This window comes from Gossypium raimondii, chromosome 1, assembly GCF_025698545.1.
Source record: "Gossypium raimondii isolate GPD5lz chromosome 1, ASM2569854v1, whole genome shotgun sequence".
Lineage (NCBI taxonomy): Eukaryota > Viridiplantae > Streptophyta > Magnoliopsida > Malvales > Malvaceae > Gossypium > Gossypium raimondii.
The window spans coordinates 37,058,364-37,064,344 of NC_068565.1; the positions used below are offsets into that span (position 1 = coordinate 37,058,364).

General features: G+C 34.7%; 1 long non-coding RNA gene across 1 annotated transcript; it reads right to left on the bottom strand.

Annotated features, from left to right (window-relative positions):
• Positions 1-1,564: 1,564 nt before the first annotated feature.
• On the bottom strand, positions 1,565-1,970 carry LOC128039800 (uncharacterized). The gene is made up of 3 exons (XR_008194450.1): positions 1,891-1,970; positions 1,715-1,816; positions 1,565-1,593 (listed from the first exon to the last, which is right to left on the bottom strand). It is a non-coding gene; the product is annotated as an uncharacterized LOC128039800 (long non-coding RNA).
• Between the last annotated feature and the right edge of the window lie 4,011 nt (positions 1,971-5,981).

Genomic DNA, 5,981 nt, shown 5'->3' on the forward strand with positions numbered 1-5,981 from the left:
GGATTCCATAGTGTTGTCACTGTGAAAAATAGTTTATCGATAATGACAATGTATCGCAAAGAACAAAGAAAGAATAATAAAGAATATAGATTTTTAAGTGGAATCCCTTTTAGGAAAAACAACGGGAATAGGATAAGATAATTCACTATGTCGATTTCGAATGATTACAAGAGGAGTAGACTGTACCTATTTATAGGCTTGTAAAACCATATTCTAATAGAAGGAGTGCAGTAAGGTTGAAACACCTTATTCTAATCAATATCAAATAGATGAAGTGTAACAAGGTTGAAAAATATTATTCTAAAATAAAATAAAAGAAGTGTAGTTCTATATAGATTTTACTTTTATTTTATTTTACCATCGTGTTTTATTTTAATAAGGATTCGGGTCACTCAATTCTAACAGTCACCTTTATTAACACTATACCAAAACAGGTTTTTAGCGGTGTTTTTTCAGGCCTTTAGCGGCGCTTTTTAGCGCCACTAAAAGTGAAAGCGCCGCAAAAAATGCCGCTATTGACAACGCCGCTAACATTTGTGGCGTTTATAAATAAACGCCGCTAAAGGTCAGGGTGTTTAGCGGCGTTTTCCTAAAAAAGCCGCTAAAGGTCATGTTCTTTAGCGGCTCTTTCTCAACAAACGCCGCTAAAGATCATGTTCTTTAGCGGTGCTTTTTCCACAAACGCCGCTAAAGATCATGTTCCTTAGCGGCGCTTTTTCCACAAACGCCGCTAAAGATCATGTTCTTTAGCGGCGCTTCTTCCGCAAACGCCACTAAATGTCATGTTCTTTTAGCGACATTTGTGTTGTTTGGTTGCTTTTAGCGGCGCTTTTTCTAAAAACGCCACTAATTTTGGGAATTTTGTAAAATAAAAATTTATATTTTTTCAGCCCTCCTGTAGCAACAAATCAAAAGCAACCAAATCTAAACCAGCCAAAAGTAATAAATTTATATAATATTTTAAATTAAATGAATAATATAATATTAATATCAATAAATAAAATATAATTCATATTACTTTCACAAAAATGTTAAAAGTTAAAATGATAAAAATATTTATACAATACACTATGATGGCAGAGGTTGGGACTGGTGAAACATTTTCATCATATTCTGAAGTTGCTGTTGGAGTTCATCGTACTTTCTGCTCTGCTCTGCTTCCTTCGCTGCAGCGTCTGCTTCTCTCGATGCCACATCTGGTTTACGTTGTAGCTGGAGTTCTTCATATTTCTTTTTAAACTCTGCTTCTCTCGCTATAGCCTTTGCTTCCCTCGTTGCCGCCTCTGCTTTAAGTTGTAGCTGGAGTTCTTCATATTTCCTTTGAACCTCAACTGTGGTCGCTTGCATCTGAGCCATCTGGTCTTTTAACCTCTGAACTTCAGCTTGAGCCTGACTTCCCGAAGCCATGTATTGCTGCGAGCTGGATCCAAAATATTGAGTTGGGCTAAGAAAAGATCCTTGAAATCGAACCCGACCATACCTTTCAGGACCCGAAACTTCAGTAATAATCCGATTATCAATGTCTTCAAGATGAACATAACAATCACTAGAAGCAATCGCTTCGTACTCTGCCTTTTTATCCTTTAGTTTTTCCTAATAAATAAATTACAAAGTTAGGAACGCAATATATATTAAAAAAACAAATGCAACATAACAATAGTCGCATTACAAGCAATGAATTAAACTATTAGAAAATTGTATTAAGTAAACGTACCATAATTTCTGCAGCTTCAGGAGTCATAGGAGATCCATCTTTCTTCCTATGTGTAATCTTAAAAAGTTGAAGGCGTCCAACTTTTTGACCGGACGACAGTTCCTACAGTATAGTAGTAAAAATATTATTTAATGAAAAGTAATACATATTTGACAGTATTAAAAAATTAAAAATACCTCGGCCTCAGCTACACAAGCAAAACTTTTCGACCCGGCTGTGTGAGTGAATTTCTTTTTTTGCCTGCTGCTTTTTCCAACTCGTTCATGATCCTACGTTATGAAATTATTAGTACGTCAATAGTAAATACAATAAACCAAAATAATTACAAGAGTTTAGAAGTACGTCATACCTCGCATTTCTTCGAATGCCAAAATCTAACTGCATCTTACCATTGGTACCTCAGCATACCCGGCGAGACATTTTGCAATTTCTCATCGAGGGTTGTTTTTGTCTTATAATAATCTCTCTTTAAAGTACTTTTATGGTCTTTCCATCTTTTTCCCAATGCCTTCTTACATAGGTATCCGAGACCTCTAAAGCAAACATTGTCTACAAAAAACACAAGTTAAGAAAGTAAATATAAATGAAACTAATTTCCATGTGTTACAAATGACATTAATGTTTTGTTACCTTAATATTATCGAGGGCTTGGTTTTTGTTACTATCGGGCATTTGATGCCATGACTCGTAGTTGATAGGCAACATATTCGCATTTCGTGCTAAAATGCCCAAGTATCCTGCTAAAAGTCGAGCTTCTGTTCTAACAGGCTGACCAAAACTGTTTCTGCATACTTCTACACGCTCGACTGGATCTCTAAGTAGCGTACGTCCTCGACCTCTGCGCGTCCCACCATTTTCAGCTGAAAAATGGTATATTATAATATAATGATTTGAAAAATAAATCAATTAGAAGTCAACACGCATGTAAATTAAATATAAAATTACTTTGAACTTCAGTAGGATCCTCAGGTGCAATCGAAACATTCGAAGATCCAATAGCTGTCTGTTGTTCACTATTTGTTTCTGTCGAGTTTGGAGCATTTTGAACAATGCTTACATTTTGCATTTTTCTTCTAGGCATTTTTTCTGCAATACATATAAAATAGTTGAAAACTTAGTAACTAATTACAATAATAACAACACATATAAAATAGTTGAAATATATAATAAGACCAAGATTTAAATTATGATATTACATATAATTAAACAATCGTATATTCTTACTACATCATTATTCGTAAATATCTTCATCCGTATCTTGGCGAACCCATTGAAATTGCGTACTAGTACTAGGGATATTTTCATTTAAGTTTTGTTCCAGAAAGGGCAAAGTTTCTGATCTGTCGTCGATGTTATCTCTACTTCTACTGCCCATGTCAAACAAGTCTCTAGGGATGTTACGGAGTACAACGTACCAACCCTCATCGGTTGGATCTTTTGAGTAAAAAACTTGTTTGACTTGAGATGAGAATACATACGGCTCATCTATCAGTTGTTGTCCTGTGTGAATCAATCGAGCGAAGTTCACCATTGTAAAACCAAATTGATCTTGCTTAATTCCACGAGCAGTATTAACATCGGACCAATCACCTTGAAATAAGAAAACTTTCTATTTGCTATAGTAATCTAACTCAATTATGTCAGTAAGAAGTCCGAAATATTCCCATTTACCTCGACATGATTATTGTCCCTAGCACTAGCATAACTTGTAATTGAGGAATTAACAACTATTCCACAATTTTGCGTTCTCCTCAATCTCTCACGATATTTTGTATGAAATCTGAATCCGTTGATGAGGAACGCACTATATCTTTTAACCACTCGATTTGGACCTTAGGAAAGCCATTTAACTTCGTCATTGACGTTCTTCCCACTCCAAACTTATTGAATGGAAAGTAAACTGAGTAATTAAAAATGTTATGAGAAAACATTATTATTTGTCAATGAAGCTCCAATTGCATACCGTTTGGCTTAACCATTAATGAAAAGTTTCTGTGAACAACTTACTGATATCTCGATGTTGTGTTCTTCGGGAGCGCGAACGAGATCTCAATATTTGTTTGTACTCACTATGTTAAAAAAAGGTTCACTTTGTTAGAAGATAAACAATTTTGGATTTATGCGTAATTATCAAATTTCTACAACTTACTTCCGTAATGGTTCCATTGATTCGTGGTGAAACAGAACATATCGATGTGCTTGTATGCACGATAAATCATCTAATTCTACAATATCAACTTTGCCGATTGGTTCTCCAAAACTTTGGAACAGATAAGTATCGGCAAAGTTATGATCCGTGAGTCTAACATTTCTACTTGGTCTGTCCAACCTTATTTCAACACCTTCCAAATATCTTGAACAGAAGGTCATACATTTTTCTGTCAAGTAGCCTTCAGCAATCGATCCTTCTGGATAACGCTTGTTGCGGCAATAAGACTTCAATTTGGATAGGAACCTAAACACGATATACAAATTATCAAAAGTTGTAACTAAAACAACTATAGGTGAATGAAGAAAAATTTTAAAAATAAATTAACACCTTTCTATGGGATACATCTATCGGTAGAAAATGGGTCCGCCGAGAATTGCTTCATGCGGGAGATGGATTATCAAGTGAACCATAATAGTGAAGAAGGAATGTGGGAAGATTTTCTCCAAGTTGAATAAAGTCAAAGCAGCTCGATCCTGTACCTTCTGAAGTTCTTGAACATCCAAAACTTTGCCACAAATGGCTTTCATTATACAAGACGTTACCTTCTTCGACATACAACATCATAGAGAAACTGGCAGTAAATCTTGCATCAAGATGTGGTAGTCATGTGATTTTAGCGAATGTAGTCTTCGATCTTTAACACTAACACATCGAGATATCTTTGATGCATATGCATCTGGAACCTTTAAATCCTTCAACACCATGCTGAACACTTCTTTCTCCGTCTTCGACATTGAAAAAATAGAAGGCGGCAACCGATATTTCCCATTCGAAAGTGGATTGGGATGAAGATCAGGCCGAATTCCCATGTGGACTAAATCAAGTCGACTCTGAAGATTGTCTTTTAATTTTCTGTCGACATTTAAAATTGTACCGACAATGTTCTCGCAGACATTTTTCTCAATGTGCATAACATTAAAATTGTGTCGTAAAATGTGATGCTCCCAATAAGACAACTTAAAAAAAATACTTCTTTTTTTTCACAATTCCGCCTCATTAGGATCATCCTCTTCATCAGAGTCATTATCAGCTTCAACATTTGATCTTCTATTTCTTTGCGTGTTTGGTGGTTGGTTCATCTTCCCATAATTAAAATTTATATCTTCCAACATGAACAAGATTTCAGATCCACTGCTCTGCGAAGGAGCTTTTCTAAACTCTTCAGTACCGTCAAATACAGAACTCTGAAATCTAAATCTATGATTTTTTGATCCAAAACACGGCCAGCAGACCAGATGTCAATGTTTGTGGTGTATTCAGTTGCACCAAATATTAATTCAGGTGCTCGATAGTACCTAGAACAGATGTAAGATTATAAGATTAGGACCAAATATTTTTAATTCAGTTGAACCAAATATAAAAACTTTATCAATATCACTACCAAATATTAATTCGAAGATTAAATGGCAGCTTCAGTTGAACCAATAGTTGCAGGAGGAGCAGGAAGCAGTAACTTAGTCAAATCTAAGGGTAGAAAACTACTAAGATAAAACTTTGGTTTTAGCATATGAACCAAAATAGTATTTGTTTTCGTTAGTTCGATTGCATCAACAACGCAACTTCAATAATAATTCCATTAACTAAAACTATAGACATTCGAATGGCTCTAGTTTTATGATATACTACACCTACACATGTTAAATTTCATTTGTTGTTTTGGACTACCAAAGGTATCAAGAGAAAATGGTTAATTCAATGATGCATCCTCTTAAATGAGAAATAACAATAACAAATAAACAGTGCCTTCAACTATATAATAGCATATAAGGCACCAAAATGATACAATTAGGATTTAATCTAATGATAATTTAATTATTACAAAAATTTAAAATCAACAGTTCTTATTGTAAAGGCAGTTATCTCTACTTTCATATATATGTAAAATTTTAAGAAATAAATAGTTTAAGAATTATAAAATTTTTAGAAAAATAAAAATAGACGAGGGTTAAGTTGGGGGATTTTGAACCTGGTGGATTTTGAGAACAAGGTCAGGATGCAATTTCCTCTGCCAAACCTCGTACTTCCCTTCTAAACCGTCAACCTCAATTTCATACT